The 8190-nt window shown below is 55.4% G+C and overlaps 1 long non-coding RNA gene across 15 annotated transcripts in view; it reads left to right on the top strand.

The window, feature by feature from the left end:
* LOC139586103 (uncharacterized) overlaps positions 1-8190 on the top strand; it is a 13946-nt gene continuing 5756 nt past the window's right edge. For 3 of the 15 annotated variants that reach the window (XR_011677454.1, XR_011677452.1, XR_011677450.1), the window contains exon 1: positions 5-954. This is a non-coding gene — a long non-coding RNA (uncharacterized lncRNA). Of the gene's footprint in view, positions 955-8190 lie in introns of all 15 variants that reach the window. The other 12 variants (XR_011677460.1, XR_011677464.1, XR_011677459.1 and 9 more) reach the window with 11 other exon arrangements.

The raw sequence follows: 8190 nt of genomic DNA, 5'->3' as shown, positions 1-8190 counted from the left end.
GGAGGGGGCTCGGACAGGTTCAGGGGGCTCAGGCAGGTGCAGGGGGGTCCGGGCAGGTGAGGAAGGGTCCCGGAAATTGGGGAGGGGTCCCGGCAGGTGCAGGGTGAGCGTGCGAGGGGCAGGAAAGGAGCGGGGGGGGCGTGCGAGGATTGGGGTGAGCGTGGAAGGTTCTGGATGGGTGTGCGAGGGTCTGGGTGTGTGTGCAAGGGCTTGGATGAGTGTGGAAGGTTCTGGATGGGTGTTTGAGGTTCTGGATGGGTGTGCAAGGATTTGGGTGCGTGTGTGAGGTTTGGGGTGAGTGTGCAAGGGTCTGGATGGGCGTGCAAGGGTTTGAATGAGTGTTTGAGGTTCTGGGTGAGTGTGCAAGGGTTTGGGTGCGTGTGCAAGGGACTGCAGAGGACGCTGCAGCAGCAGCAGAGGGGGCAGGGCTGCAGCGAGCATGCAAAGATCAGGATGGGCGTGCAAAGGGCTGGGATGGGCGTGCAAGGGACGGGGACGGGAGTTTGAGGCTTTGGATGGGTGTGCAGGGATCAGGATGGGTGTGCAAGGGTCGGGAATGAGTGTGCAGGGATCAGGGTGAGTGTGCAAGGGGCTGTGATGGGAGTTTGAGGTTTTGGATGGGTGTGCAAGGATTTGCATGGGTATTTGAGGCTCAGGATGGGCGTGCAAGGGGCTTTAATGGGTGTTTGAGGTTTTGGATGGGTGTGCAAGGATTTGCAGGGGCGTTTGAGGCTCAGGGTGGGTGTGCAAGGGACAGGGATGGGTGTTTGAGGTTTTGGATGGGTGTGCAAGGATTTGCAGGGGCGTTTGAGGCTCAGGGTGGGTGTGCAAGGGACAGGGATGGGTGTTTGAGGTTTTGGATGAGTGTGCAAGGATTTGCAGGGGCGTTTGAGGCTCAGGGTGAGTGTGCCAGGCTCAGGGTGAGTGTGCAAGGGACAGGGATGGGAGTTTGAGGTTTTGGATGGGTGTGCAAGGATTTGCAGGGGAGTTTGAGGCTCAGGGTGGGTGTGCAAGGCGCTGGGATGAGTGTGCCAGGCTCAGGGTGAGTGTGCAAGGCTCAGGGTGAGTGTGCCAGGCTCAGAGCGTTGCAGGCACCGCTGCGGTGCCGCAGGGGCGTGCAAGGGAAGGCGCTGGAAAGCGCTGGAAGGGACGGGAGGGGACACAGAGGGGACACGGAGGGGACAGGGAAGGGACATTGAGGGGACATTGAGGGGATATTGAGGGGACACAGAGGGGACACTGAGGGGACATTGAGGGGACATTGAGGGGACACTGAGGGGACAGGGAGGGGACATTGAGGGGACATTGGGGGGACAGGGACGGGTGTGGAAGGTGCTGGAAGGGGCGTGCAAGGACCCAGGGACACCGAGGGGTGTGCAAGGGACAGGGAGGGGACACCAAGGGGACATTGAGGGGACAGGGAGGGGACAGGGATTTGGGGACAGGGATTTGGGGACAGGGACCTGCAGGGATCTGGGGACATTTTCCCTGTTTTTTATGGGGTTTGGGACATTGGGATTTGGGGACACAGAGGGGACAGGGATTTGGGGACAGGGATTTGGGGACAGGGATCTGCAGGGGTTTGGGGACATTTCCCCTGTTTTTTATGGGGTTTGGGACATTGGGATTTGGGGACAGGGACACGGGGACATCAGGATTTGGGGACAGGGATTTGGGGACAGGGACCTGAAGGGGTTTGGGGACATTTTCTCTGTTTTCTATGGGGTTTGGGGACATCAGGGTCTGGGGACATCAGGATTTGGGGACAGGGGTCCCTGGGAGTTGGGGACATTTCCCCTGGTTTTTATGGGATTTGGGGACATTTTCTCTGTTTTTTATGGGATTTGGGGACATTTTCTCTGTTTTTTGTGGGGTTTGGAGCCCGGCGGCGCCGCTGGAGCGGGGCCAGGGTGGCGGGGACACGCGGGGGACACGCGTGACACAGGCAGGGACAGGCGGGGGACACGCGTGACAGGCCCAGGGACATGCGTGACACAGGCAGGGACACACAGGGGACACGCATGACAGGCCCAGGGACACGCGTGACAGGCCCAGGGACACGCGTGACACAGGCAGGGACACGCAGGGGACACGCGTGACACAGGCAGGGACATGCGGGGGACACGCGTGACACAGGCAGGGACATGCGTGACAGGCCTGGGGACATGCGGGGGACACTGAGGGACACTCGTGACACAGGCAGGGACATGCGTGACAAGCTTGGGGACATGCAGGGGACACTCGTGACAGGCCTGGGGACACTCGTGACAGGCTCAGGGACACGCAAGGGACACGCGTGACAGGCCTTGGGACACACGGGGGACACGCGTGACAGGCTCTGATGTCCCCGCGTGATGTCCCCAAATCCCTGGGGCCTGTCCCTGTCCCCAAACCCCAAAGGTGTCCCCATGTCCTTGTCCCCGTGTCCCTGTCCCCGTGTCCCCGTGTCCCTGTCCCCGTGTCCCCGTGTCCCCGTGTCCCTGTCCCTGCGGCATTGCCAGGCCCTGAGCTCCCTGTCCCCATTCCAGTGTCCCTGTCCTTGTCCCTGTCCCAATGTCCCCAAACCCTGATGGTGTCCCCATGTCCCTGTCCCCGTGTCCCTGTCCCTGCACCAGTGGCACTGCCAGGCTCTGAGCTCCCTGTCCCCATCCCGATGTCCCCAAACCGTGTCCTTGTCCCTGTCCCTGTCCCTGCGCCAGTGGCCTGGCCAGGCCCTGAGTCCCTGTCCCCACCCCAGTGTCCCTGTGTCCATCCCTGTCCCCTGTCCCTGTCCCTGTGTCCCTGTGTCCATCCCTGTCCCTGTGTCCATCCCTGTCCCTGTGTCCCTGTGTCCCTGTCCCCGTGTCCATCCCGATGTCCCCAAACCCCGATGGTGTCCCTGTGTCCTTGTCCCTGTTCCAGCGGCCGGGCCGGGCCCTGAGCTCCCTGTCCCCATCCCTGTCCCTGTGTCCATCCCTGTCCCCATTCCAGTGTCCCCGTGTCCATCCTGATGTCCCCAAACCCCGTTCCTGTCCCCGTGTCCCTGTCCCTGCGCCAGTGGCCGGGCCAGGCCTTGAGTCCCTGTCCCTGTGTCCATCCTGATGTCCCCAAACCCCAATGGTGTCCCCATGTCCCTGTCCCCGTGTCCTTGTCCCTGCGCCTGCGGCCGGGCCAGGCCCTGTCCCCATTCCAGTGTCCCTGTGTCCATCCCTGTCCCCTGTCCCCGTGTCAATCCCAATGTCCCCAAACCCCTTTGGGGTGTCCCTGTGTCCCCGTGTCCCTGTCCCTGCACCAGCGGCCTGGCCGGGCCCAGTGTCCCTGTCCCCATTCCAGTGTCCCTGTGTCCATCCCTGTCCCCTGTCCCTGTGTCCATCCTGATGTCCCCAAACCCCTTTGGGGTGTCCCCATGTCCCTGTCCCTGTCCCCGTGTCCTTGTCCCTGCGCCAGAGGCCTGGCCCTGTCCCCATTCCAGTGTCCCCGTGTCCATCCCTGTCCCTGTCCCTGTCCCCAAACCCCAATGGTGTCCCTGTCCCCGTGTCCTTGTCCCTGTCCCTGTCCCCGTGTCCCTGTCCCTGTCCCCTGTCCCCGTGTCCCTGTCCCTGTCCCTGTCCCCGTGTCCCTGTCCCTGTCCCCGTGTCCCTGTCCCTGCGCCAGCGGCCGGGCCGGGCCCTGAGCCCCCTGTCCCCATTCCAGTGTCCCCGTGTCCATCCCGATGTCCCTCTGTCCCCATGTCCCTGTCCCCATTCCAGTGTCCCTGTGTCCATCCCTGTCCCTGTCCCCTGTCCCTGTGTCCATCCCGATGTCCCCAAACCCCTTTGGGGTGTCCCCGTGTCCCTGTGTCCCTGTCCCTGTCCCTGTGTCCCTGTCCCTGCACCAGCGGCCTGGCCGGGCCCAGTGTCCCTGTCCCCATCCTGGTGCAAATCCCGATGTCCCCAAACCGTGTCCCTGTCCTTGTCCCTGTCCCTGCGCCAGCGGCCTGGCCAGGCCTTGAGTCCCTGTCCCTGTCCCTGTGTCCATCCCTGTGTCCATCCCTGTCCCTGTGTCCCTGTCCTTGTCCCCGTGTCCATCCCGACGTCCCCAAACCCCGATGGTGTCCCCGTGTCCCTGTCCCTGTCCCTGTCCCCATCCCTTTGTCTGTCCTTGTCCCTGTCCCCGTCCCTGTGTCCATCCCTGTCCCTCTGTCCCCATGTCCCTGTCCCCAACCCAGTGTCCCTGTGTCCATCCCTGTCCCCATTCCAGTGTCCCTGTGTCCATCCCTGTCCCTCTGTCCCCATCCTGCAGTCCCTGTCCCTCTGTCCCCATGTCCCTGTCCCCATTCCAGTGTCCCCGTGTCCATCCCGATGTCCCCAAACCCCGTCCTTGTCCCCGTGTCCCTGTCCCTGCGCCAGCGGCCGGGCCGGGCCCCGAGTCCCTGTCCCTGTCCCCAGACCCCGATGATGTCCCCAGACCCCGATGGTGTCCCCAAACCCCGATGATGTCCCCACATCCCCTTTGTCCCTTTGTCCCCCTGTCCCCAGCCCCGGAAAATGGGAAAATCCCATTAAAAAACCAGAGAAATCCCATAAAAAAACCGGAGAAATGCCGTAAAAAATGGAAATCCCATAAAAAATGGGAATCTCATAAAAAAACCCAGAGAAATACCATAAAAAAAAAAAAAAACAGAGAAATTCCATAAAAAAAGGAGAATCCCATAAAAAATGGAAATCCCATAAAAACCAGAGAAATCCCATAAAAACCAGAGAAATCCCATAAAAAATGGGAATTTTCCCCCCAAAAATGGGAATTTTTACCCCCAAAAAATGGGAATTTCCTCCCCCCAAAAATGGGATTTTTACCCCCAAAAATGGGAATTTTCCTCCCCCAAAAATGGGAATTTCTCCAGCCCAAAGAAGGAAAAATGCCCCCTAAAAAATGGGAATTTCCTCCCCCCTAAAAAATGGGAATTTCCTCCCCAAAAAATGGGGATTTTCCCCCCCAAAAATGGGAATTTTCCCCCTAAAAAATGGGGAATTTCCTCCCCCCAAAAAAGGGGATTTTTACCCCCAGAAATGGGGATTTCCTCCCCACCCAAAAATGGGAATTTCTCCCCAAAAATGGGAATTTCCCCCCCCCCAAAAATGGGGATTTTCCCCCCCAAAAATGGGAATTTCCCCCCACCCAAAAAGGGGAATTTCCCCCCTAAAAAATGGGAATGTCCTCCCCCAAAAATGGGAATTTCTCCAGTCCAAAAATGGGAATTTTCCCCCCGTAATTGGGAATTCCCCCCCAAAAATTTGGGGTGCCCCAAAAATGGGGGGGAAAAAAACCCCAAAAAGACAAAAATTAAAATAAAAAAAAACCCAACAGAAAACCTCAAAAAATTAAAAATAAAAAACCCCAAAAATTCCGAATTTTGGGGAATCCCCTCCCCCATTTTTTGGGGGGGGTCTCCCCCCCCTCCCCATGGCCCCTCCCCCCCCCCCCCTCCCCCCCCCCCTTTTCCCACGCGGCCCCTCCCCCACCCCGCCCCTCCCCCCCCCCCCCCGGGATTAACGGGGAGCAGATGGGGTGGGGGAGGGGCGGGGGGGAGGGGCTGGGGGGGGGGATTCCGCCCCTCCCCCACCCGGGGCTGCCCGGGGCGGGGTTAACGGGGGGGGGGGGGAGGGGATTTTGGGGGAGATTTGGGGGGAATTGGGCAAATCTGGGGGGAATTGGGCAAATTCGGGGATTTTGGGGGAGATTCGGGGGAATTGGGCAAATCTGGGGGGAATTGGGCAAATTTGGGGATTTTGGGGCTCTTTGGGTTTTTCTGTCTCTGTTTTTGGGGTTTTTTGGGGGTTTTGGGGTTTTTTTGGGGTTTTTTTTTTGGTTTTTTGGGGTTTTTGGGGGTTTTTTGGGCTTTTTTGGGGTTTTTTTGGGGTTTTTTTTTGGGGGTTTTTTTGGGGTTTTTTTGGAGTTTTTTTTGAGGGGTTTTTTTGGTTTTTTTGGGGGGTTTTTTGGGGTTTTTTTGGGGTTTTTTTTGGGGTTTTTTTTTTGGGTTTTTTGGGGTTTTTTTGATCTCATTTTTGGCGGCGTTTCTCTGCTGGTTTTGGGGCCACATTTTGGGGTGTTTCAGTGGAATTTTGGGGTAATTTTGGGGTATTTCAGTGTAATTTTTTTGGGGTGTTTCAGTGTAATTTTGGGGTAATTTTGGGGTATTTCAATGTGATTTTTTGGGGGTATTTCTGTGTAATTATTTTGGGCTATTTCAGTATAATTTTGAGGTATTTCAGTGTAAGTTTTTGGGGCTATTTAAATGTAATTTTTGGGGTATTTCTGTGTAATTTTGGGGGTATTTAAATGTAATTTTTGGGGGTATTTAAATGTAATTATTTTGGGCTATTTCAGTATAATTTTGGGGTATTTCAATGTAATTTTGGGGGTGTTTCAGTGTGATTTTTTTGGGGTATTTCAGTGTAATTTTTGGGGTATTTCTCTGCCATTTTTGGGGTATTTCTCTGCAGTTTTTGGGTTCTATTTCTCTGCCATTTCTGGGGGTCTATTTGGGGCTATTTTGGGCAATTTCGGGCCGTTTCTCTCCTGTTTTTGGGGTGTTTTGGGTGATATTTCTCTACTGTTCTGGGGGGGATATTTTGGGCAATTTCCCATTTTTGGGCCGTTTCTCTCCCATTTCTGGGGGCCTATTTGGGGCTATTTCGGGCAATTTTTGGGCCGTTTCTCTCCCATTTTTGGGGATTTTTGGGGGGCAATTTCGGGCAGTTTTGGTCCATTTCTCTCCCATTTCTGGGGTGTTTTTGGGGGTCTATTTCAGGCAATTTTCGGGCTGTTTCTCTCCTGTTTTTGGGGTGGTTTTGGGGGTTTTTGGGGGTCTATTTCAGGCAATTTTCGGGCCATTTCCCTCCTGTTTTGGGGGTGTTTTTGGAGTCTATTTTGGGGCAATTTCGGGCAATTTTCGGGCCATTTCCCTCCTGTTTTTTGGGGTGGTTTGGGGGGTCTATTTTGGGGCAATTTTGGGCAATTTTCAGGCCGTTTCCCTCCTGTTTTTGGGGGTGTTTTTGGGGGTCTATTTTGGGGCTATTTCAGGCAATTTTCGGGCCATTTCCCTCCCGTTTCCCTCCTGTTTTTGGGGGTGTTTTTGGAGTCTATTTTGGGGCAATTTCAGGCAATTTTCAGGCCGTTTCCCTCCTGGTTTTGGGGTGTTTTTGGGGGTTTTTGGGGGGGATATTTCGGGCAATTTCGGGCCATTTCCCTCCTGTTTTGGGGTGTTTTTGGGGGTTTTTGGGGGGGATATTTCGGGCAATTTTTGGGCCGTTTCCCTCCTGTTTTTGGGGTGTTTTTGGAGTCTATTTTGGGGCTATTTCGGGCAATTTCGGGCAGTTTCTCTCCTGTTTTTGGGGTGTTTTGGGTTCTATTTCTCTGTGGTTTTTGGGGGTCTATTTGGGGCAATTTCAGGCAATTTTGGGCCATTTCTCTCCCATTTCTGGGGGCCTATCTGGGGCAATTTCAGGCAATTTTGGGCCATTTCACTCCCATTTTTGGGGATTTTTGGGGGGTCTATTTCGGGCAGTTTTGGTCCATTTCTCTCCCATTTCTGGGGTGTTTTTGGGGGTCTATTTGGGGCTATTTTGGGCAATTTTGGGCCGTTTCTCTCCTGGTTTTGGGGTGGTTTTGGGGGTTTTTGGGGGGGATATTTCGGGCAATTTTCAGGCTGTTTCCCTGCCGTTTTGGGGGTGTTTTGAGTTCTATTTCTCTGTGGTTTTTGGGGGGCTATTTTGGGCCATTTCTCTCCCATTTCTGGGGGTCTATTTTGGGCAATTTCGGGCCATTTCCCTGCCGTTTTGGGGGTCTATTTCAGGCAATTTTCGGGCTGTTTCTCTCCTGTTTGGGGGGTTTTTGGGGGGGATATTTCGGGCAATTTTCGGGCCATTTCCCTCCTGTTTTGGGGTGGTTTTGGGGGTTTTTGGGGGGGATATTTCGGGCAATTTTTGGACCGTTTCCCTCCTGTTTTTGGGGGTTTTTGGGGGTCTATTTTGGGGCTATTTCGGGCAATTTTGGGCAATTTCGGGCCGTTTCTCTCCTGGTTTTGGGGTGTTTTGGGTTCTATTTCTCTGCCGTTTCTGGGGGGCTATTTTGGGCTATTTCGGGCCATTTCTCTCCCATTTTTGGGGTATTTTGGGTTCTATTTCTCTGTGGTTTTCGGGGGTCTATTTGGGGCAATTTCAGGCAATTTTG

Source organism: Agelaius tricolor, unplaced genomic scaffold (assembly GCF_023055355.1).
Source record: "Agelaius tricolor isolate 1412-34295 unplaced genomic scaffold, bAgeTri1.0.p SCAF_102, whole genome shotgun sequence".
Taxonomy (NCBI): Eukaryota; Metazoa; Chordata; class Aves; order Passeriformes; family Icteridae; genus Agelaius; species Agelaius tricolor.
The sequence above is the reverse complement of the archived record's forward strand: the minus strand, read 5'-3'. Positions and strand labels throughout refer to the sequence as shown.